This window comes from Zootermopsis nevadensis, unplaced genomic scaffold (assembly GCF_977971745.1).
Source record: "Zootermopsis nevadensis isolate Lab colony 2312 unplaced genomic scaffold, Znev_1.0 Znev_ptg000012l, whole genome shotgun sequence".
Taxonomy (NCBI): Eukaryota; Metazoa; Arthropoda; class Insecta; order Blattodea; family Termopsidae; genus Zootermopsis; species Zootermopsis nevadensis.
Window position 1 is genome coordinate 6,896,552 of NW_028259144.1, and position 26,612 is coordinate 6,923,163.

The 26,612-nt window shown below is 37.1% G+C and overlaps 1 protein-coding gene across 3 annotated transcripts in view; it reads right to left on the reverse strand.

Moving 5' to 3' along the window:
- LOC110826718 (uncharacterized) overlaps positions 1-26,612 on the reverse strand; it is a 185,894-nt gene that overhangs the window by 117,186 nt on the left and 42,096 nt on the right. Inside the window, exon 1 of one of the 3 annotated variants that reach the window (XM_022057655.2) lies at positions 18,694-19,702. The exons of the other annotated variants lie outside the window; for them this stretch is intronic. The gene's annotated coding sequence lies outside the window, so the exon portion shown is untranslated. Of the gene's footprint in view, positions 1-18,693; positions 19,703-26,612 lie in introns of those variants that run through there. 3 annotated transcript variants of the gene reach the window in all.

Consider the following 26,612-nt stretch of genomic DNA (forward strand, 5'->3'; position numbering starts at 1 on the left):
TTAGATGCTAATTTTGTTGCTAATGTGCGTCATTCAGTAGCAAGTTTTCAAGTTTACTTCAGAATAGCAACTTCTTTTTGGAAAACTTCAAACTGTGTTGATTGCCAGATGCGGTTAGTTGGTGATTCGTGCGTGTGCAATTCGAAGAAACTTGAATGGTAAATAAGGCTGCAGATACACGATTCTCCGGCTCTCGTCGTGTGAGTATATCTAATGAGCACATCGGGACTGGAACACTGCCTGTGATGATCGATTCCCACGTTTGTTTTAATATGTGAAGTTAGGTAACTGCTGTGCCATGTGTCGAAATACGATATAACTACTTCGTTCTGAAAGCCTGATGATATCTTTTCACTGCGCGTGTGATAAACACGTTCCAATGCGAGAAACCGAAGAAAGATTGTATTCAGGTTATTGTTAGTCCGAAGATGGCTGTCTTCAGGGTCCTTGCTGCTTTTATCATCACGGCGATAAGCAGGGACCTCTAAAACGTCGGTAAGCTTCTACGAGACTTTTTTTTGTAGTGTTCTGTCTGCCGACAGGTCCATATGAACAGGATCCTTCCATCCTTTTCTCGGACTGGGACCTGTTCATATACGTTCTTGGCAGATGATCCAGAAGTGGTTTACCATTGCCTTCTTCTGTGTGTGAGAGGAGTAATTGTTGGGATGCCACGGAGAAACCGGGGAAGCCCACGGAGGAAAACTCCGTGTTGCCTAGACCACGGCCTTGCCCAACACAAGTTATAAATTCGGGCACCGCCGGGAATCGAACCCGAGACCCCAGGATTACAAGGCCAGCCTTCTAACCGCTAGACCACCGTGGCACGGTTCTACCAGACTACGGCGCAATAACCCAGAAGACAGCCATCTTCGGACTCACCGCCGTGAAAACTTCAAATTCTATATTTTCAGTTAGTTCTATGTAGTAGAATCGAATAGACGTCGCATGCCAAATCCTGAAAAGAAACATTTGGAGGGTGTTTTGATATTAAACAAGTCAACGGTTACGAACCACTGATTAGTAAACACCCACTGTCTTTGAACTCCAGTAGGACCGTGCAGGAACTAGTATGTAGGATGAGTCAAAGCTCTAGTACAATATTTAAGGAGACTGTTTGGGAGATCATTTGGAGCAGAAATTGTAAACAACGTTTCTTCGTCAGGATTTACCAGAATTTCCAAGTGACAAGTTTAGTCGTTGATGTCACTCTGTATTATTGTGGTCGATTAATGTATACTCAGTGCCAAGTGCTTGTGAAAATACAAATAGTTGAAGCGCGAAATCAGACTCGAGCAGTAGCACCGATAAGAAGTAAAAAAGTAGTACTCAGAATTGACGATTTAAAAACGCTAAATTGGCAGAATTTGTCAATTCTTTTACCCGGAAGAAATAAATAAATTTACAAGCTTGTACGAGAGCTTTGAATAACCCTATACAACAAACTCCACGAAGTAAAGTCATTTTGAAAAGCTCACAGTCGCCCAGTTACTAAAAAAAATCTTGGACTTTTATATGGACCAGAGAGTTCATTCCATGTACACAAAAGCCAGCTACTGAACGACGACCCTCAACAAGTAAATTCAGTCAATATCTTCATATGTTATGGCTTTAAGATGGATAGTAATATCCTTCAGACAAATCTCGTCTCTTCAAAATTTTCAAATGGAAGTCTGTAAGGATTTCTCATCTAAACAAGCATGTTACGTCAGTAGCATATATACATAAAATAACAGGCCTATCATAACCATTTTCATCAAGCTTTCTCTTCGAAGTAATGAATGCAGAATATGTCAAAACGCGATCATCTGGACAGTGGCTTTCTTGTCGTTGGATCCTAGGAAATGACAGTGAAAATAACTAAAATGAGTGTGAGATCGTACATCATTTCAGTATTCCAGTGTCTACTTTCAGAAATGCTTGAATATATTTATGATAATTACCAGTAATAGCTCGTAAGTAAACCGAAAGCCCATCAAATTTTAACTGTCGTCATTTACTTTACATCATAACAAAAGTCGAAAGCGTAAGTTAAATTATTATGACGTCATGAGCGTTCTTAGAAGTTGGTTATTAAACAGAGTACAGTGGAAACACGAAAGAAGAAGGAAGAATAGATTACAAATTATTTTGAAGTCCAAGATGTAATTTTATCGTTTCGTGACTTCCTTCCTTACACGTCGGTGTTCGAAATGGTGAGAAAGAATCCAATCTTGTACTGAGATGAGATCGAAACGACTCGAAACAACCACTTTTCTTGCTCGCGGTCAATTCTTTTGCACGACTCTCACTAACGATATAGGCTGATTTTTCACATTTAACTCACGGAGCATAGGTTAATATTAATTTATTATATTTACACTACACATATAAAATTAACGTAGGCCCATTTAGAAATAAATGCCTATAATAATCACCAACATTCTTTGTAGTTATAAGCTTAATATATGTATCTTTTTGACTAAACCGAAATAAACCAGTTCGGCCTTCAAGTTGACTTAATCTCAATATTGGTCCTTGGTGATTAATGAAGACCGAAGTACCTTGAAGATGAAAAAAGCATGTTCCTCCAAATCTATGGTATCTACACACAAGTTTACACGGCGTTGAAACCCGGATGATCAAAAGGAATGTTAACTCGAATCTCATTTGTTTCATATGGCTTAGAATACGCTCCCAAGGCGGGTTCTTGTGATCAAGGTAAAATATTAGGGCTACTTACAAATAGGTAAAATATAGAATACATGAGCGACTATTAATTTCTCAAAAAGGACTTTACAATATCAAGAAATTCATCGTAGTTTACTGGAGCTAGTTTTTCATTGCTGTATTTACAATAACTTGCTAGTGGTCCCTATTCTGAGCCAAACAAAATCCAGTTCATATCACTAAACTTCAGTATTTTAGTATCTGTTTTAATATTATAATCCTGTCTGTACCTGAGTGACCCAAGTGATCTCTTGCTTTCCGATTTTAATGTTACTTTAGGAATTCTAATCGCGTCCATGCGGGCTACATGTTCTGCCCATCTCATCCTCCTGGACTTGATCATCCAAATAATTTTTTTTGTAAAAATTACAAATCATTAAGCTTTCTAATCCTTTTGTTTCTTCTGCGTTTATATATTCCTCAGCAAGAAATACTTTAGACAGTGAGACTGCACATTTAATATACTTAAAAAGTTGTTTTAACTGTCTCATTATAAGACACGTATCACTAATACATTAAAATCAAGGTCAAGGAAGCAAAAATCAGGAAGAACCCAATGTTAACCAATTCTATAACGACCTCAATGTAAACCGCATTCAAGGTGTAACCGAAAATCCTTAAGCTGTTTTTGGTCAGAGACCATGTGCATTAACTTGGCGTAATGTGTCGTCAGGCGAAAGAAATGCTTAGTATGATTCATATTTCGTTAATAATCATGCAATTTTCAAATGTAAATGAATACTATCCCAGTTAAATAAGATTCTTATCATATAAAATTTCTTACGTAACCATAAGTAATGTTTTACAGAATTTTAATAAGTGCGCAAAGCATGTTGATGTATTTTAATGACGATACTTCCCTTGAAACATATTTGTGAATAGTAAGGTAACTCGGTCATGGGAGAAGTGGCACGATGTATGACGGTCCTTTCGCTAGGGGGAAAATGAGTACCAGCGTAAGAATTTTACTTTAAGATAAATCTATCTTACGAAGAAATATAGAGGCGTAAGTTTGGATGCGGTTCATACTAGAAGAAAATTAGTGTAGTTAGTTTTTATTTATCCAAAAACAAATCGTGTTTCAGTGAAAGTACTAATAGACACGTAATTCAATTCGAAAGGTAATATCGATTCGATATAACAACAATGTTATGCCATTTTTATTTTAATACATTCACTTCTGTAACGTGTTTGAAATATGAATCATATTTACGATTGGACAAATCTCATGTAGCAAGGTCTCAAACAAATCTTAAGAGATAGGCCAAACAAATATAAATATCGAAATGAAAAGAGTATTGACGAAAATATGGAAAATATACAACCAAATCTTCAAGTATATTAAGATCGTAAACAAAAGTGGATGTCAAGTTAGTGTGAGGGCATTAGTGTTGATCCAAAGTCCACTTCAAAGACAGACACGATCTACATGTTATTAGTTCATCTGTACGCTTGTGCAAAGGAAACAAACACAAACACATAAAAATTGTGTTTGCACAAGTAAATAAAAAGGTTTAACCTTAACGATTTTCCGTATCACGTACTGACATATTTTTCAAGCCTAAAATTCAATACAAGGAAACCAATGCTAAAATCCAAAATATAGGCAATATCCAACATTTTACAAACATGAAATTAACCGATATAAATAAAATAAATTAACAAATAATACACCGTAACTATTCTTGTCCATATCAATACGGATAGTTCATAACGTATCACGTTAATATAATCAAATACAAGAAGAACCTCTCGCAATAAACGTTAGATGTTAAACAATATCATAGCTGTGTATGCACCGATGGTAATGCGTCATGTAAGGTTCTGAAAATAGGTTCCTTTAGTCTCCTTTCAAAACTGACGCGTGCTTTATGTAACTTTTTTGCAGGAACAGCCACAATCCCCTTTCCATCTAACGTTGTTAAATAAACAAAAACGCAATTGGGTCGTCATCCATTCACTGTACGTGTAATAAAATATACTCACCGCAATGTTTAGAACGCCCGTCTAGTTGAAGCTCTGAACGAGATTAAGAAACATGTAAACACTTCTTCATTTTACAAGTGTTCATGGACACAACATTTAGATTTCCTATATAGCTGTCAAATCAGCTAAAGAGATCTAGATAGATAAATACCATGACAAAACTTCGGGCATGACTTCAGAGATTACACATGCTCATACCGAAAGCAAGTTCTTGGTTAGTCACTTTTTCGTTATATGACAGACTGAAACTTGACTTGAATACTATCTTACCAGTTTTTCAGTTGACCTTCAAAGCCCCTTCCTCCACACAATTTTGCAGGTTTTAATTTATGTTTCTGTTTATTTGTCAGGTAACTTTCCGTATGTTTTATTTTCAACTAAATGTGAACAGAAGTTATGTAACAAACGAGTTCGACTCTACAGTACTAAACCTCAGATTCAAAATCGTATTTAAATAAATAGAGTACCGACGGATTAGGTGCTATTGATTTACAAAGATTATATATATTTTACTTTGTGCCAATGTGGCCGATGGTCAGATATTTAATTTCATACGAAACGTTCTAATTTTATATTAAAATTAAAAGTATTAAACCATTCTGCTTCCGTCATCAGGTAAAAATAACAAATGGACTTTCTTCCACTGGGTAGAGTGGGTATTATACTATTACTTGGTGATAGAAGTAGAATCCGGTTTAGAAACATATTATTTTGACCAGGTAAAATTTCCAAAATGTGTCAGTTCGCAATACTTGGATTTCTGAGGGGATCAGATGCATTTATTTTTGCCATCACGGCCAAAGAACACCTTAAACCCGCCTAATTTCTTTCATGCGAGTATCGCAGAATATTTCTCTGAGGCTTCCGTATCAGTTAATACGTTAGTAGTCAAAGTAAAGGAAAATTCACTGCCTAAATCCATATATTATAGATGAGAAAACAATTTAAATATAAGGAAGGCAAATGAGATTATGAGATTTTTGGCAACTGATCACACAACAAAAATTTCAACAGAAATATTATAAAGAACCAACGTATGACCCGTCAAAGTTTATGGGAATGAACATCTGTTGTGTTGAATAGTAACACAATAAAATTAAACATTATCTTTGCAAATCGGATTCAAAGTACAAAACTAACGTAAAGACATCTTCACGGGCGATATTATAAATTCACATTTCTACGAAACTCCTGCCAAATGTAGACACCACCAGACCCCACCATAGGCACCATCATAGCCTCGTTTGTCTTTCTTGCACTTCGAGTCGCCATCATCAGAGCGTAATTTCATTTTTTTTCGCATATACTAACGGCGCACTCATGCAGTTAAGAGTAACAAACATTGGCTATTTGATCAGTAGATTACATTATTTCTCTAAATATGTCGTACTCCAGCACACAAATTCTTCATCACCTGGCTATTATCTCTGGTGTTTCCAATAGATAACGTTTGCATAAATAATTTTCATATATCATAAATACATGTCTACACTAAGTCAGTACTAAAAATTACACAGACTTTCAGAAAGTTATCAAATGTAGAGACAGTCTACATGACATAAAGGGGCTAAGTACAAGTATAGAAACACGAAACCATTAATGAAGACAAAAATTACACACTACAACTTACAGGTCACCAGGAGGTTCACGAGTAATTCAACCTGCTAGTGCTATAGCACTGACACTAATGCCAAGTTGAGACATCTCAATATTATTTCAAGTATGTGCAGAGGTGATGTGAGCCAATTTAGAACTTGTAAATTTGATTTCCACACATCATCTTGACACTGGATAACAAGGTCAATTTTCTATTTACGTAGTGGACAAACACACTTCATGGTGTTAATATATGGCAAGGATATGAAGCCGGTGATAATGTATGGTGACTGTCCACAGAAATAGGCAATGCTGGTTATAGTCTATTCCTCCTCCTAAGTAGCAAGTCCAGATGCCACAAAATGGGACCCAATGTTGGGTCATCACATATGGCGGTATTTACAAAATAAAAAGTTTGCTATCGATAAGAAAAAAGATTATTGACTTAAGGTTAAAAACTCTAAAAACAGACGATTTTACAGGAAAGACAACTAATAAATTTTGAAAATATTCTTAATTTTTACACTTTCATTTTCATGGTACATAAGGGCACTGAAACCAAATATTCTGTGCCTTGATACAGGGAGTGATGTCTCATCACGTATATTTAATTTCTTATAGAACGTGGTAGGGGGAAAGTTAATACGAATATGTGACGCTCTACTTAAGCACTAAAGCCAAAATGACATTTATCCGTCATACGCACAACAGAATTTGTGTGCAGTGTAATAACGGAGCGACAAATCGCAACACAGAAACGTTTTTTGAAAGGCGAATACCTTCTAGGCCCTCCCGTTGCATAAACGAAGCAGTAACCAGTCAAGCCAAAAATAATTACCTTGGAGTTTAGACGCAGTAAAGTGGGGCAGACATTAACAAAGAATGTGTAATGGTAAATACGACAATTTGGTATTTTATTAGTTTTCAGGTTTTTGTAAATCACCTACTCAATTATATAAATAACCTAATTTATATTTATTATAAATATTGATTATATAATGAATCCACATTTTACCACGAACTATATTTATTATTCTAGACTGATGACTTTACAAACTAAACCTAGATGATCGCTGTGGGTCTTGACCTCAAACATCCAAAAGCTAAGAGGCCATTCCTCCTCATATTATACCAAATTCTGACTACAGATCGTAAATTGCTGGTCATAACCTTGAAGCGTCATGGAGCTGATGTTTCTGTGCACAATAACCACATGGAGTCTGAATACGTAAACTTACGTCAGAATTGTTTAGCACAGTCTTTATTGTTCAGCTGCAAATGTATTATGCAAATTAGAATGACAATACACACGACATGTCAGTGTCTTTACTATAAATGTCGCTGGCTTTGTAAAAGGTTCTTCCTGAATGAAGATGATGTATGAATTAAATCTAAGTTCAATCTAAAAGTTCAGACTCAGAGACGCTTACATGAAGTCAAACAGAACAAGTCCGTACCTCAAAGAAAACAAAAAGTGTCTCCATTCCAAAGATTAAATGGTCAATTATTTAAAGAATAAAAGTGAGAATTATACGATACCATAAATACAAAATGAAGTTTGTAGTGTTAAATGTTAAAAATATTCTAATGTTGTCGTTCGTGTTTGAATTTTCCTTGTGTACGAGGTGCGATCGAAAGGTTTCAAGACTGCGCGTATAAAAACCCGTACACTTATCTCAGGTATTAAATTCATCCATCACCCTCGAAGTAGTTCCCCTGGGAGTGAACACAACGATCCCAGCGCCGCTGCCAAGCCTGGAAGCATCCCTGGAAATCTTTCTTTGTCAGCCTGTCAAGCACCATCTGCGATTCTGCCTGAATCTCTTCTATCGTCTCAAATTTCCTTCCCTTTAGCTGAATTTTCATCTTTGGGAAGAGGGAGAAGTCACACGGAGCTTAGAAAGGAAGTTGGGATCGGTTCTTGCAAGATCTTTGAGCTCCTGACAAACGAGAAGTCGATTCTGCTTCTGGTCCTCAGACAGGATGCGTCGCATGTGGAGTTCTTCCTTTAGAATCAGCTGACATGTCCCATAGCCTATCCCAACAATGTCGCACAAGTCGTTGATGGTACGACGTCGATCTTCGTGAATGGCCTGCCGAATCTTCGTAACATTTTCGGGCGTTGTGCTCGAAGATGGTCGTCCAGAACGCTCGTCATCATCGACAGAGGTTCGGCCATTTTTAAAACGTGAATGCCACACAAAAGTTTGTGCACGACCCATTGCGGACTCCCCAAATGCTTGCTTTAGCATTTCATAGGTTTCCGTAGCCGTTTTGGCGAGTCTTTGGCAAAATTTGATGCACACGCCATTCCGAAATCGCAGGAGGGTCGGTGTAATGCACTACCAAAACGCCCGTAACTAAGAGACAAATGCTAATTCGATGATGCCGGCTGGCACACTGATTCACTATGAATGTAGGCCGCACCCCCTAGCGGCAGAAGCTCGTACTACATCCGGTTCGCCCTCTATTGACACAGTCTTGAAACTTTCCGATCGCACCTCGTACATACTCGATTCGATATGTTCTGAATTCTATATCGATTCGTATCGCTACCTCATTATCGTAGCTTCAATTCAAACTTTTACCGTGTCATTTTATGAATATTCCTAAAACGAACACAGTGTTCTCCTATTTATGAATAAGTTGCCTGCAGTGATACCATCCAGACATACTACAATACTACAAAGTACATCGCAGTGACAGAATATTCCAAGAATCACACAAACATGTTTATAAGCATTCTGTACTACATTATTATTCAACATAATGCATCTCAAGATGTGTAACTACTTGTCATGAGACGAAAAGACTTTAGGTTATGAGTATCAGGTACTTGGATATTCGTACTTTGAATCTATAATAGGGGTGGACAAACCATTCAGCAGTACTCGTGACAAGACTTGGAACTTGGCCACATTAGTAGACTGAAAGAAGGAAATTATAGTATTTTACATTAATGTAACAAAGACAGGGATGGTGGTGATGTTCGTCTTCAGCCCTGAAGATGGAGACAGTATATTTCTCCGAAATGATTGCATATACCGAATAGTGTACACGGCGTCAAAACCCAGAACACGTCATCCTAATCGCCGAGAAAACCTCAAATATCACACAAACTGAAGTAGTCTGTAATATATTTGGAACTAAATAGACCAAGAGACACAAAACTGGAGATGAAAAGATAATATTAAAATTAATCTAAAATAAATAGTGTGTGTGGATGTGGACTGGATTTATTTGGCTCAAGACAGGGTTTAAAACCGCAGCCATGTCAGAACCATAATTAACTTTTATTTCTATAAACGGAGAGTAATTTCTTGACTAGCTGAGTAGTAACTGGGTTCCCAAGAAGTAGTTCCGTGCGGTTGGTTAATTAGGCGCGTTCTATCATTCGTCTTCAGCCGTCATTTGTCTTTGGTAAGAGGATGTTCACTTGTGAGACTCTTATCTAGTCTGGGGCCACACACAGCTCGTAGACTCTTACGGTTAATACCCTGTTCTAGCAACATCAGACATCAGCGTCAACTACGTCACACTTGTGTTTACTTTGTGGATTTGCTCAACAAAAAAGAAATTTACAATTTTCTACTATGCATATCTGTCAGTACAAACATTGCTCAATTATGGTAACCCTGGTAGGTATAAAGCGGTTGCTTCTTGAAGTCAAAGTCAGAGTCAAAGTCAAAGTCAAACGGAAATACCAACGACTCAAAATACTTAAAAGTATTCGTCACACTTGATAGAATTCATATCTTTCACTTATTCTAGTCATACACACATAGAGACCAAAGGGTAAGAAAGTCAACAGTGAGACACGATCTGGTCAAAAAATTTCGTCTGTCATGGACTTTGAATATTTATTATCTTCTTCTTCTTCTTTTTGTTGTTGTTGTTGTTGTAGTTTCTCGTCACTGCATCCTATCATAAACCAGAACATCCAAGCCACTCCACAAAATATTGATCTACTATCCATTTTAATATTTACCTTCCATCTACATCTAGTTCTACCAAGTAATCTCACCTCTTGATATTTTTTGACTAAAATATTGCATATAATTCCTAATTATCTGTAGCGTCCTGTTTGCCACACTATATTATCCTTCCTGATTTAGTCGCTTTAGTGGGCTAATATTTGAGTAGCAGACATTTATAATTACCACTGTTGCCATGCTGTAAATATCTCATACGGCCGTGTCGTAATCAAGGCGGTTAATGTATGGGGCAACCCGCGAAGATCAGTGGGATTTTCGGTTGAAAAAGTGTCACTGGGACAGGTTTAGCTCACTGTCCTCCTATTTTCCCCTGTCAATATCAATCCAATGATGCTCTAGATTTACTCATGTATCACTGGGTATTGGTTGGGAAGCCTGACGGGAAGAGACCGCTGGAAGACCTAGACGTAGATGGGAGGATAATGTCAGGCGGGATCTATAGAAGATAGGATTTGAAGGAGACTGGATTTTGTTGGCCCAGGACAGGGTCCGGTGGAGGGCTTTGGTTAATTCGGTGATGAACCTTCTGGTTCGGTAAGCCATCTAGTTGGTTAGTTAGTTATTTAGTTATCATCTGGGAGATGGATATTGGGTCCTTTAACGACCGGAGTTCCACAAGGACAGTCTGACCTCATACCAATGATAACAACAACAAAGTCTACGATTATGACAAAAACGTGTTATGTTATGTGTAACGAAGACATAAAGAAATATTATGCAAATGACTCTTGTGGTGGTGAGTAGAAGCCATGCGACAAAATGTATCAATGTACAGAGTGAGGTAACAAATAGTCAAAACAAGATTATAAATATTTTGCCACGTCAAATATACACCCACACATACATTTCGAGACAGAAGATGTGTCCGGAAAAAATACGACTCTCGTTTCCAATTCATAATTTATTAATTATACTGTTATTCCGCCTTATTTAATCTGAGCAACTAAAAGCGTTGTTGTAACGTGAATATTAATTTGGGAAAAGGAACAAAACAACAATTAGAAATTAAATTTCTTAGAAATGAAACATAAAATTAAAACAAAATTGGAAAAGCGTGAATAATAATAATAATAATAATAATACATCAGGGAACTTCAGAAAACTGCCATTTTAGAATCATCATACATCATTCGAAAGACACTCATGTAAAATATATAATTCCTCACGAGAAATCTGTTTAATGCATGTAAACTTATTAAAAATAAAAATGTATTTCAGAAATAGCTGCTGCACTATATACCTCAGGAGCAAGGTTTATCTCGGGTACATAGAAGTAAATTCCCTAAAAAGGTGTGACTAGATGGAATAATGATAATGATGATGATGCTGATAATAATAAGTCCCAGAAAACGTAACAAAATATTGAGAATAAAATGGATATTAACAGACTCCTAAAACAATGAATTCTGTTTTAAACTAAGGAGATACAGAGGCGGAGGGACACCATTCAAAAGATGTCAAAGAAGTCGGAACAGGCCAAAGTCTAATGTGTGGAAGGTGAGAAGAGGAAAGTTATGAACTGTTACAACAGGATCCGGCGACAGCCAATAGTAACCATCGCGAAGAACTGTCGGTTTCCTGAGGAACAAAATTCCTTGATTAACCAAATAACCATCAGCTGTTGAAGGAATTAGCTTATAATGGGAGCTGTCAATAGAAGACAGGAATCTGTGTTCATAGACATCGCTGCCGGTGGTTACAGGATCGTAATTGCACCTTCTGCATTCCAGATGCTGGCCTTCATACAGAGCGAACACGTTTCTCACTTGGCGCAAAAAGAAAGCCAGAAGGTTCGTTCGTTCGTTCGTTCGTTCGTGGCGAAGCTGACGGCGACGGCAACGGCAAGTCTCGAAAACCAGACAGACGGCCACAAATACGTGTGGAGGAGGAGCTGCAGGGGAGAATTGCGCATCCTTCTTATTTCTGACGAAGTGGGTCACAGAACACAAATAATGCAAAATTAAAAACACAAAATTGTTTGGACGAAGAATAAGTAGGCCTCCTGATAGTCTTAACACTCAGCGTATTGGACCGCTTCACTCTCCACTCGCTTTATCACTTATAAAAGTATAAAAAGTATCATTAGGGCGATTAAATAAAAATAATTAGGTGGGTGGGTCATGTAGCACGCATTGGAGAGATTATAAATTTACATAAAATTGTAGTCACAAAACCTGTACGGAAAGAATCTGGAAAACTTACGTTTGCCTGTGAGGATATTATGATGAATTTATTTAAAAATATAATAATAGGTGTCGACTAGACTTATTTGGTCGGGGCAGGGATCGCTGGCAGACTTTTGTTAACACGGTAACGAACCTTAGAGTTTGATAAACGTTTGGGCGTTTTCTGACCAGCTAAGCGACTATTCGCTTTTCAAGGAGAATTCTGCTACATGGAATTGGCAGGGTTAATAGTGAACGAGAAATCAGGTTGGTACGTTTACAGCAACATTTATGTAACAATATCAGACCTAGAGCCTGTGTATGTACTTATGTTTATCAGAACATGAAACTCGCCAGATTAAGCGATTTAAATACCAGTTTTGGTTTTAGAACAAATTCAACATTTAAACTATAAGGTGTGTGGCATTTATTAAGAAACTGGCTACCATATAGAGGCTAAAATATTGTGATCGCTGTCAAAAGAACGTGTCTGAAGATAAATGTAAAACTGAAATGAAACAAAACATTAAGGGCAAAGATAAAGTTTAAAATTTAAATATTTTCATGCGGAGTTAAAACTTAGGTCAAGCAGAAAAACGCTGTTGTTAAAACTGAAATAGTGGAGGATAAGAAATTTTGAAAGAAATAAAAATTTTCCTTGACTAAAAGGTAAAGATAAAATGACACAGACAAACGAAGACGCCTTTTGTTAAAACGACAGTCAACTATTTAATGATAAAGTTTGAGTCTAATTCATGAAGGAAATAAGAAGGAATTATAGTTGAAACCTAAATAAGGATATATTAATGTATAACTTCAGGTTTCTGGGGTTAAACTTCAGGGTGAATATGTCAATAGTAGTGTTTGTCGAAATGTCGGAAATGAAGAGGATAGGTCACTAAATCCTTGAAAAATTAAGGACAAAAATAAGGATGTTTGATATCAGGGTTACACACCACACCACTTATAATTCAGGATTATACATAACCGGTTATGTTGGTACATCCCTCAGGTAGACTTTACTGTATGCTAGAGGTATTTTCGTAGTCAGCGACATGATTTGTAAGCATGTCATAAGAAAAAGCTAGGTAAATAAATATCGCTCTCACAAACAAACAGAATGTTCGCAATAACTAAATTACTGCAGTTCGTGGGCAAAATAATTGTGTCTAGAGCGATATGAGATGAGACACCATAAATTACTTGTACTTTTGGCCTTGAACGTAACTTGAAAACAACTTCTTTCCTCTCCTTTTTAACCTGAAAAACAGTTGATTCGTTGGTTGGTATGAACAGCTGAGGAAAAAAAATCCGAGGCAGGTTACCGCCTTCTCGACAGAGGTTTATCTTGGACTCCTCCTCAGTCACTCCAGGCAAATTGTGCAATGATACCTTCAAATTTGTCACGGTCATCCAGTTCAAAATTATCAGCTACTCACAATTCACGATAATCTCATTGAAAACTACAAGTTTTTATGTAGGAAATGTAAAAAAGTAACATAAGACTCAACAGGTTTGGTGAGATTTCCAGATATAACGTTTTATGGAAAACTTGAATACGAGAGATCACTTGGTAGATGAATTCGTAGAAGAAATGATAATATTAAAATGTATATATATGAACAGGGTGTGAAGATATGGACTACGTTCAACAGGATCAAGAAATGGTACAGTGTTGGGGTTTTTCGAACAAGATAATGAACATTCGGGTGTAAAATTTGTTCAAAACCTTCGCGACTATCCACTTGTCTCCTTAAAGACAGTTACCACATGCGTCTAAAGCGTTGGCGTTACCGGTATTTGCTGAAGGGACTGAAGAAAAAAACGAAAAACCACACACATTATTACAAGGCAGATTTGAAGACTGAATTTTCAGAATACGAAGCACCAGTGCCGACTACTCGTCATTCTGTACTTTGCTGTAACAGATGAACAAACAAGCAAACTGAAGCTATTTGAAAATAAGGTGTTAAGTAGAATAACTGAACCTAACGAATGGACTAGTTAGCGAAGAGAAAATTACACAAGTTTACGCTATGAACTGTTTACCAGTGTCTCAGAGATGAAGTTACACAATCACCCATACGTTTCAAGCGTTCAAGGGTTATTTAGTTAACTATTTATCCAAATACTACTGTTATTTGTCGTCTAAAGGGCCGAGCGATCAAAAATTTACAGTGAAATGGAAAGAATGACTTAACTAGCGTAGCTTGATAAGAATCACGACAAATCCTATTCTGAAATTTGAGGTGAGGATGAAGATGTTCTTATGGGTTTTGGAGCCGTACAGACTCGTCGAAAGATGGCGAACATTTCGGTGAAAATGTGTTCACCGTCACAGTTCAAGTGTACCACTACCTCCACTTCAGAATATCGCGTCTTCAGCACCTGAAGATGGAAACGCTGATGTTATGAACAACTCTAATGAAATAAAAAATGCGTTGATTCTAAAACAACTGGAAAGCATACAAATGGACCACTTCGGAGGAATTATAATAAGAATATGAAATGGATTCAGCTGGCTATGAATAATTTAATGAAAAAATTCGCCGTGAAAAGAGTGAATTATTACTTATTCGTCAGTGTACCATATTCTATAATAAGGGGAGTAGTTACAAAAGCAGATGTCGCCATGGTAACAACTCTTTATATATTCAGCAATGACTATAAAACTTACATAAAGCAGACTAAAGTCAATTTGAATGTTCAGGCAATCGAAAATGGAGGAATGTTTTCTTAAGAATTTAAGATGTAAAGACACAAAGTTTCCAAATTTTGAACTTCGTCAGAATGTGTTTAGGATAAACACTAGTCGCCCTTTGATGTAATTAGAATTTGTAATTGTTTTAAGGTTAAATTCTGTAATCCCTACTCACAGCACGAAGTCGATATAATCAGAATTTATAAAATTTGGAAATACGCTTGTTCTAATAGGTACTGAGCATCAGGACCATGTCATAACTACCAATTATGCTCAGAATATTACCAAACAGAGCGAATCGTGTATCACATCCTAAGAGGCAGAGCGCTGAATGTGTGAAATATATGCACCGGGCCTTCAGACCTTTATTTGAAGTATTTATAAAACAGCCATATATATGCCACAAACTGAAAAACATAAGTGAAATAAATCTGTTACTTCTTGTCTCCGATAATGTTATAAGCATTACGTAAAAAAGTATCGGCAAACATGTTCACATATTTGAAAAAGTCACATTGTTTAATACGTACAAACAGAAATGTTCATGATGTTACATAACGCGTGAATCAGTCAGGTAAGCGTTGTGGAAGGATCAAGGAGTGACTAAGCCTCATTGAACACAATAACGACGAGAAGCAAAAAGGAGAAAAAGAGACTCAGAAAGGAAAACGGAGTGAATAAAATGCAAGGAAAGAAAATACATCATTTAACAACAAGGGAACGAGAACTAGAAATATACTCTAGGATGCAAGACAAAAAATAGGAATAAATAAAATAAATAAAAAGGAACAGCAAATAAAGGAAATGATAAAATGCAAAGACAACAATGCAAAAGGAAATAAAAAGAAGTGACGAAGCAAGAATGGTGTACAGTTGTGGGCTCCAGTGCACGGGTTCATAATGTGGTAAGGAACAAAGAATAATTTATCAGATTTTGATATTCTCAGGGCGAAGATGTTAGCTGTGGTTGTGACCCCGCGTAGGCTTGTAGATTTTACGGCGATAATTAACTACTGGCGCTTGACACGTGAAACTAGCAACCTGAAGATGGAGGCGTCATCTTTCTCCGAAACGCTGGTAATCACCTACAATTTTACAAGTCATTACAACCCAGAAGATTTAAACTTTAGATCAGAAACAAACTTACAAATTCTTACGTCTGAACGCACAAAAAATTTAAATATGGCGACGATTATCAGAATGATAAAGTTAAGGAGGATGAGATGGATAGAACACACAGAAGGCATATGCGTACAAACTTATAATTTGAAAATCTCAAAGAGATCACTTGGGGGATAATATTAAAATGAGTGTGAATAAAATTAAGTGTGTAGATGTGCACTGGATTCATCTGCCTCCGGATAGGGTCCACTGACCAGATCTTGTGAACACGGCAATGAATCTTCGGGTTCGATAAAAGACGAGGCATTTCCTGACCAGCTGAGCGTACTGCGTGCTTTTTGGTAACGGATAACTTCTCAATGGAGTTTTAGACACACACACAGAATGCACTGCAGGAAAAACGGACCCAGCACTCGCAGTATGTCGAAACACTGAAGAACACATAGCATTAAATCACTGCCTACGTTTCACAACACTACGGTCAACTCATTTTGCTTCTTCAAGGTCATTTTATTATAGAAGGAAATCCCCATCTGCAAGTTGACATGTGCACACTATGAACTGCTGTTTCTATATCAACGAGTTATTCAGTAGGTAATAGCGATTGACTCACAAATGTACTGCATAATTGTCAGTAGTATTACAATAATTCCTCCATTATACGTCTGACGGTGGCTACACTCAATGAGTACAGACGAAAGACACGTGGTGTATGAAGATGACCGTATACACGCCTTTCAGAATCCATAAAACTCTTAACATCATGACGTGTGAAGCAGAGGAGATGATAACAGACATTCAGGCACCCAATTCTCCTCTTTTATGGAACCTGAAGGTTCATTACCATATTCACAAGAGACCGCCACCGGCCCTTATACTGAGTCAGATAAAACCAATTCATTCTCCAACTATATTTCCCTTCGAACCATCTTAATATCATATTCCCTCCTGCGTCTAGGTCCTCCGGAGTCGTCACTTGACCTCGAGCTCTCCAGGTGCTAACACGGCGCATACACGAGCAGAACGTGCGTTAATTCTCGAACGTCACTCTGCATCGAAATCACTTGCTGCTTCGTGAAGCATTTAGCAATGCGTACCCTGACAACTAAGTACCTAATAAGATAACAATACACAGACCGGTAACAAAACTGCGGGACACAGGAAGTGTTTGCGACAGGAAACGTCCGGCGTCGGACGGTGCTAACAGATGAGACGCAAACCTGAAGAAACGCTCCAAGACAATTCGTCTGTTTTGTTATATTGAGGTCACCAAACCTCGCAAACAGGGCCCTATTGTTACAGTTAGGGTTATGTTTTAAATGGAGTTTGGAAATGGGAAATATAGAATCGATATCGAAAGCGCGCATAACGAGAGTATCCCATATGTTTCAGGGTACATAATGCCCCTACATTGCGGCATTCTCTTCTGTGAAGGGAACAATGCCTTTCGAAGTACCTGTACGTCCGCCTTCAAATTACGTAAGCGTCTGTGACCTTTAACTTGAATAACCAGCGAAGCGTAAATCCACAATTTAGCTTCTCCTACAGAGAGAAACACGCATGAACGCCTCTTCCAGTTCTGATCGGGGGGGGGGGGGGGGGGGGGGGTTATTGACGACAACTCATTCAACTGTTTTATTCCACTATATAACAACATGGTTAAGATTTCATGTTATCACAGAGGCGAACATGAAGATGGCTAAGATAACTGTCTTTTGAGATATAGCGCCGTGTAGTCTAGTAGAAATTTACCAACGTTTCAGAGGTCCTTGTTGCCTCCATCATCAGGACGATTACTCATCGTCCTGATGATAAACCTCTGAATTTTAAACGAATTAAAGCTGGATGGGCTTTATCATGCTTATAGTACGCCTAACAGTATCTCTTTATAGATTTCTGATTATATTTTTTGTTCGGTAAACATGACAAAATGTTTACTGTCGTTTCAGAGGCCCTTGCTGCCTCGGTCGTCCTTATGATGGAGGTAGCTAGGACCTCTAAAACGTTGGTTGGATACGTTCATTGGTTCAGACTCTAGAACGATTAATTTTTTATTTCCCAGAAAGTTGAATACTGGACTTGCCTCTTTTTTTCCAGAACACCCTACTGAATAAACATATTTGTGTATAAAACCACAAACATATCAGGTTTCCATAAATTACGAAAAATTTTATAATCGAAACAATTATTTAGTGCACTGTTATGAGAAAATTCTATAAAATTAATTTATCAATATGCAAATCAGTGCAGTGTAGATTTACAGTATTTAATTAAATTAATCACTTCATCGTCTCTTATTATTATATATGGATCAGATAAAACCAGTATGACACGTATAATTGATTAAAAACGAAACATAACCTATATTAAACAACCCTCACACATCGTAACTTGCAAGAAAAACAAAATAACAACTCACCGATCAGGTTATCGAGACAAGTTCCACACGTTAACACTTACTGCATACGTTACTTAAAATTAAAAATGATATTGCACTGAACAGGTTACAATATTCTTCCGGTTTAACATAAACTCATACACAGATTCAGAACTTCACTGAATTTATGATATCAACTCGACACGTTGTATGGGAGGAGACACACAGAGGAAACACGCTTGATTTCAGTCGTCATGAAGGTCATGTCACGGGGGATCGTTCTACAGAAGAACTTCAAACGAAACAAAAGCAAACGTTTACACATTTTGCACATCACTTCAGAATTTATCTTTTATTTTCCCACAGACTGAATCTCACCTACAAAACTGCAGTGATCAGAAAACACGATGTCACGACAAGTCTGTACCTCCAGAAGTGTGAGTAGAAAGAAATTAGGTTAAAATATATATTCTTATTCTGACATTATTGTTATTAGAACATCAGTCAAGAACATACTTCTCAAAGCCGTATAAAAAGAAGCTACCTTGGCCTTTCAAAAATGTTACGTGAGGTCATTCATTTCATAGTACACGAACGAGAGTGAAAGTTATACGCGTTTCCCGATCAAAACAAGCAGGGAAGAATAACAACCACAGAAGATACAAACAAATCAAATTTTCTGTCACAGACACGTAACGTTAGCCATTCTATTTTAAAGTCAAAACACACGCGCACACAAATTTATTGTCATCCGAAAACGTTTCGGTAAAATCACAAATGGGTATCCTCAAGAGACAACCCACCTTAAAGAATGTGTGCAACAGAATGAGAAATCACACACGAAACACAGAAGCTAAAAGGAATTGATGATAAAACGCCTACTTCATTCCTTCCCTTCATGCTTCGCCCCTCTACCTTACCACCGACAGCCCCCACTTCAAGCGTAATCTTCTGCCTACTAACCACGCTATCCACACATCGAAAGACAGACCAAGGCAGTCTCACTGTAACCTAGGCAACGTACTCATACACAACCAGTACAAGCTGACTTAGTCCACACAAAACTGATATCCTATTGTGCCGGAAGGCTTTTACGTTTTCAAATAAGAAGATACAAAAAACAAAAAATCCCAGAACCTGCTGTTGCCGAATGGTATGTTGTGATTGGGCGAGGAGTAAAGAAGTTCCAATGCGCTGTGTTAACTCCTATTGGTCGACTACGTTGTCAGAAGGCCGCTGAAGGTATGAACGGAGAGCAGTCATGTTGCGGAACGTGTCGCAAAAGTTTTCAAGTACGCACGAAAAGAAGAGAATTTAATATCACGACCAATTATACTGCGTGTTAATTGTAAAAAAAGTCGTTGAAATTATCGGTGAAGTGAATTACCATTTGTTGGCAGTGTTGATTTTAATTTATTTGTGGTGTAATAATATGTTAATGTAACATAGCCCACCTACACTATAACAAAATTTTACCTTTAACGCGATAATTAACCCTTTGACACCGAAGATCGTCCTAATATTTAAACATTTAGTCCTTAGAAAAAGAATAATTTATGACTATTACTAAGATTAATTGGTTAAATATGTTCAGTGTTTACTCTTAGATTCATGTGAAACAGTTAAATAAATTTACTAGAAAAACGCATAATTGCCTGTTCAAGCAGGTGGTACTTAGAGTTACTAAGTTACCACTTTGCTTCAATGTGTTAAAATTCTGTGATACTTTAGTCGTGGAGAGAAGATGCAAAATGATTTTCCGAAGACTTAACCATAGATGAGAGGACAATTTCCATATGAATCTTAAATAAACACAGTGCGAGCGTTAATGTGGGATGTATTCGTCAGGCTTTTGCCAGGGGGGAGGGGGGCTCCTGTGAACACGGTAATAAACTTTCGGTTTCCATAAAAAGGGAGACTTTTTTTGACGGGCTGAGTGACCCAATTTCTGAAGAAATAATGCTCTATTTGACAAGTGTAATGCTAAAAGAGTCGCCAATAACTTGTGTAAACTTCAGGCTCATCCGAGTAAACCAGCCGTCATGAAGAGATTTTACTGTTACTCAAAGTAGCTTCACAAGTTGTGAATAAAGTCATAATAATCTCCAAGTCAAGGAGCTTAAAACTACTTAAAATTCTAACCATAGCGCACTGCCATAAGCAATAAAACGGTAACTGCTGAGAATACAAAACTTCCTAAATAGTTTCAACAGTTTCGATTTAAACCTCTTGAAGAATAAATTCATTATTTATATTCATGTAGCAGGAGATATTTGTTGGTTCACGCTTATAACTCCTAAGCACGTAACAGAACTGCAAAAAATTCATATGAACACATTCAACGGGAAAAGTAAGCAAAATTATTATTTTATTTTATAAAATTTTATAGAAAATTTAGGATTTAAATTTAATTCATTTTTACCATTTAAAACGCAGCGGTAACTATGCATACCGCATGAATTAACATTCAATAACTATTTCATTCACAGAGTTTATTAATGTGTTCATTTGCTATTCGAAAAGTAAAGCGACTTTACCCCCAAACGTTATTGACTGATGTTGAAGATGCGATATATTTCTTAAGACATAGAAACTGTCTTTTACAATACTGCATTACTGGAGTTTCGAAAATGTTTATATATATTTTTTAAAAAATTATCTTTCATAAGTAGTAAGCATCAGGCAAGGCATACAAAGAGCGAAAAAGACAAAATGATGGGCTCTTGTCATTGCGGTGATGATCATTCTAAACCAACAACAAGAAGGTATTTCTTAAACAGCTATCAGCAGATCAAAAGTGAACACGTTCCAGACTGGCTAACGCAAATGCGCGATCTTTATAACGTGTTTGCTTTGCTGATATTTCAGTCTTATATAAGCATGTAAGCTGTTATTACACAATTATGACGAAATGAACCTTTTCCGACAACAGCCGACGCGTAAGTCTGTAAAAACATCAAATACGAATTAAATATTAATTAAACTTTCTCTTTAATTGCAATTAAGGCTACCTTTTTAATTTAAATTGTATTTTCAGTCGGAAAGCCTGAATGAAAGAGATCACACAGAGACATGGGGACAGATGGGAAGATAATATTAAATAAGTTAGATCTGAAAATGTTGACTGGATTAATCAAGCTCGGGATGGGTTCCTCTGGCGGGTTATTTGGGCAGTGAAATACGTCTTTGGTCATCCATAAAGACGCTTAATTTCTCTTATAGCAGAGCAGTTATAAGCTTCTAAAACGGCCTAAGCTCCACAGAGACAGATATTTTTCTATTTACTTTTAATCCACTTGAGACTTATGCGTAAAAGAATGTACAATATTAAAACAGAATTTACAGAAATGCGTTTTAAAATTTATTTGCTGTTATATTTTAATTTTCACAAATTCTAAAGAATGGTGTTTATAAGCAAGATACTGAACCTTCGAGTTCCATAAAAGTGGGGAATTTTTGACTAGCTAAGCGACTATCAGATTCTCAAAAAGCGCTCTAATAAATAAATTTAGTTCGTTTGAAAGCTAGCCTAAACGGAAGAAACATGTTGGCGTAAGAGCCAACATTTATGTTGCCATCTTCAAGGTGAAAATAACCTTCGACATTGCGACTCATCCCAGAAAAAAACAAACAAAGCTGCACATTAAACTTCAGCGACGAGAACCTGAAGAAAAGTCCGAACAGAGTTAGAAATAATTTGTTCTTGTACTAGGCAACACAAGAGAAAGGTAACTACACTGAATAGAAATTACTTTAATTTCGCACGTGGAAAACGTGGTGATTTTTCAAGGTTAACATGTGAAACATACTGTGTCCTAGAACAGCCTTCACAATTAAAAGTGTCACTAATATTAACACTACAAAATCAATTCAGTTGTTACAATGTTTGAGACCACATCGTATTCTCTTAAATATTAAGCCAATCACAAAATGTCCACACAATATTCTGTTTACAACATCAAAATACGTTTTTCTCAACAGATCAAAGCCTGTTTCGTGAATTAAGCAAGCGAGCGGGCTGAAACAACTTTACTATTCATTATGCTTTAATTTTATTCAACTTATACAAAAAACGCGCAGTAAAACATTTCTTGGAACTATTTTACAATCCATACGCACGTCACTGTCATACTTTATAACATGCTATCAGTGATCATAATTGTAACAGAAGACTATACAGGATGATTAAAAGCTCTAATATAATACTTAAGACGGTTGTTAGGGAGACCATACTGATTAAAACGTTTTTACATTGATTGTCTTTTTTTACAAAGTAGATACAATTCGTTTTAACAAAGCAATCTTTTTATTTTCAATTAAAGAAAGCAGATTCTGCCTTTGTAGCATTTCCCAATCGTCAATTCGGAGTATTTTTTTAGTAATATTATGCTCATGTCGATGAAACTTATCAAACTTGCTCCCAGTACTACTGTCCTGAGTTCGATTCCTGCACTTTACCTCTGTGTCCACGTACTTTCAATGCGGAGCCCCTGGTCAAACGATCACAATACAAAGAGACTCCAACGTAAAACAGTAGCCACTCGGAAACAGTCGCGGATCTGAACAAAACGTTATTTACATATTCTAATTCAAAATCTTCCAAACAACCTCGTTATTTACCTTACTAGTACTTTAAATCAGCCTGTATATCATAACCGATGTAAACGTTGTAAAATAGAAACGGATTAACTGTACAGTTAGCCTGGAGCAGTGCCCACATGTTCAACTGTGTTGAAACTGCAATGTAGAAGTGAAAGTAAAGAAAATATCTGCTGAATCCTAGCGCAGACAACGTGGTTCAAGTTTGGGAACAACCATCTGCTGTTCATATGTCAGACACTGCTTAGACGCGACCCGGTTTCATTAACTGAGGTTCTTAAATTAGCAATACCCCACCGAATAAATTCATTAAACTAGCCATAACAACCAGTTCTAAGTGGCTCTACTTTATAGCAGGAAGTCTCGGGTTTGTTTTAACTAGAAATATGAAAACCTTCTAAGGCACTGTACTGTAATGTTGGAGGCAGTAAACACCTCTGAAACGTCGGCCAACATCTACGAGACTACACGTTACAAAATAGTACAAAGCTGCCATCTTCGTAGTTGTCATACGTTTCAAATTATAAACAGAAATTATTTCCGTAAACATTATTAACCATTTGACCTTCGTAATGGTTTCCTTTGAGATACGGAATGAATTGTTAAATATTATTTAGATGAGCTTCGGCTTTAAAAGATTAAATATCCTTCCTTACTTCACAGTTCGAAAGTCCCTCTTAGCATAACAGGTTCGGGACTTCAGACATTTATACTACAAACCTGCTTATTTTAATTTACTGAATAAAGGTCACATGTATAAGTGATCGTTCTATTTGAAACGGGGAAATAATGGTAAAATTCCAGGTTCTCATGGTGGCGAGTATGAATATGAATGTCACTACTCTCATGATGGAGGCAGTAAGCACCTCTGAAACGTCGGTAAACTTCTACAAGATGACACGGAGTTACAACCCACAAGAAAAGCCATCTTAGCGAAAGAATGATTAACGTAAAATGGTACCTTAGAGGTAAACGCGAGAAATAAAAGTTTGAGAAGTTGGCCACTGCCAATTTAAAAAAGGTTTTACTTCGGCATTTGTCTGGAAAAGACTGGAAGAAGCCACTTAACTAATTAGTCACAACAGCGGGGGTAAACATGTCAATGTTTATTTTTTGTGTAGGACACTGAGTTCGACGATAGAGCTGCTCAGATCAGTAATAAACATTTCAGAAACTTAAGGTAGAAAACAACGAAATTTAATACATAACTGGCATGACGTTGCAATGTATGTGAAGGTAACAGGAAACATACAGTAGTCATACACCCACATCCTGAATTACAAAACATTTGTTACGCGATTGTTAACTTTCATTGCCAAAAACCTTGGTATTATAAAATAATGTGAAACGGAACATCGGAAACAGAGTTCACAAAACCGGCTACAGTTGCTCATGCGTTGTACGAACTGAACAGTGCACTAAGAGTACGAACATTTGAACACTAAACATTTTTAGAGCACCCAAACTGAAAATAATTAACAAAGTTAAAATTTTCAGTTTCTGCGCCAACAATCGCCATTTATTTCCTACATAAATATTTTGAACTATACCAAAATATTTACGACTAAGCTAAGCCTTTAAGGCCCAGTGGTAACTATATATACCACTAGTTTTGACAATTATTAATAGCTCTGCATTCTGTATTTACGAGTGTCATAAGATTCTCACTGTAAACGGCGATTATTTCTATAAACAGCATCAACATATTGATCTTGGTAATGGTGAAGTGTTTTCTTGGCGGTACAGACTAAATTCTTCAGTGTTACTTGGACGACTTCCGTCTTTGAACCGCCAAACAGAGTGCGAGGCCGACGGATCATAGGTTATTTAGCGATGTTGATTCAGTAACAAAATTTGATCAGAGCAGAGGAGAGACCCAAATGTTAACGACCACATTGGATGAGGATAAAAGGTGACGAAAAGCCACACGTTCCTTTTATACGTCAATCGGGTAGAACCCCGGTACCCACTGGATAGGAGGGTGTGTGGGCCCCAGAGCCGGTGTGGACGCAGAGGCTAGACAAAACAAAAAATCCTTTGCCCCCATCGGGGATCGAACCCCGGTCGTCCAGTTCGTAACCAGTCACTGTACTGACTAAGCTGCCCGGGCCCACATTCCACAACCGTATCTTCCTATTTCCGCCCCGTTCATGTCCTATCGATTTCCTGTTTACATTCAAAATGACAATTCCAGGGCTTCCTTCCTTTTGCGATTCGATTACAACATAATTACATTACCAATGTGTATGACGACTACCCAACAGATCTATAGATTTCAATTTTTAGCGTGACAATCACAGAGGAATTCCAAGCAACGAGACACACAGCATCGAGTCTCAAAGGATCGACCTGAACCTAAGGTTTACGTTTTTACACTTTAGTCTTCTGGTTGTGGCGTCAGAATAATTTAATGTAACAAATGCAAATTATAAATAACAGAAATTACAACAGTTGACATACGTCATCTGTTATCCTGCCAAGAATATTAAACACTCTCTTACAAACCAGTGCTTTTAGTTGTTAAATTTGCCTTTACTAGGACGAACGGAAAATAACTGGGAACCTCCTCAGTAAACAAAAATTATGCTATACTTCCATCCACCGTAACAGAATGTCACTCATTGTCCAAAAATATTTCGCGTTTCCTTCTCTGTTTCTTTATAACCTCTTCATTTTGCTTTCTAATCTTTCATCAAGTTTAACATTACCTCCTTTTCCAAAGTAGAAGAATAACACAGTCGGAAAAGACGAAAATCATACAATATTCTGTTGCGAATTTTCAAAAATAAAAACATCGAAAACTGAAGTGCAAATGGAAACATATTAAAAATGTAATAAAAACACTGAAATGGGTCACGATAAGAGTAAAGTTTATTTATAAAAACGGTATTAACAGCACAGGAAAGAAATTTCTTAATGGAAGTTAAATGATCAAGCCTGTATCAGCCACCGAGAAATAACACAGAAGAAAACCATTTTCATACTCGCCTCAGTGAGAAACTCAAATACTACGATGAAGGATTAAATTTTAATATTTTATTTCAATACAACAACGTTATCACCTACAAAACAAACACAAACATTATCCTTCTGAATCTTATATTCTTCCAGGGAAAAAATTGAACATTCGATTTGCATTAACCATGACATTTCAGAGACGGGGTCGAAACGTTTGTAGTCACGACCCTGACAGCAAGACACAGTCAAGAAATCTCAGGACAGCATTAACGCCCCCGACTAGCATTCGGGATGTGTCCGATTCGAATCTTGTCTTTGAAGCCAACTATTCAGAAGACAAGATGTCTTAATCCCTTCATGGACGACTCTGTGCTACTTCTTTCAAAACCTCTCTGACACATCAA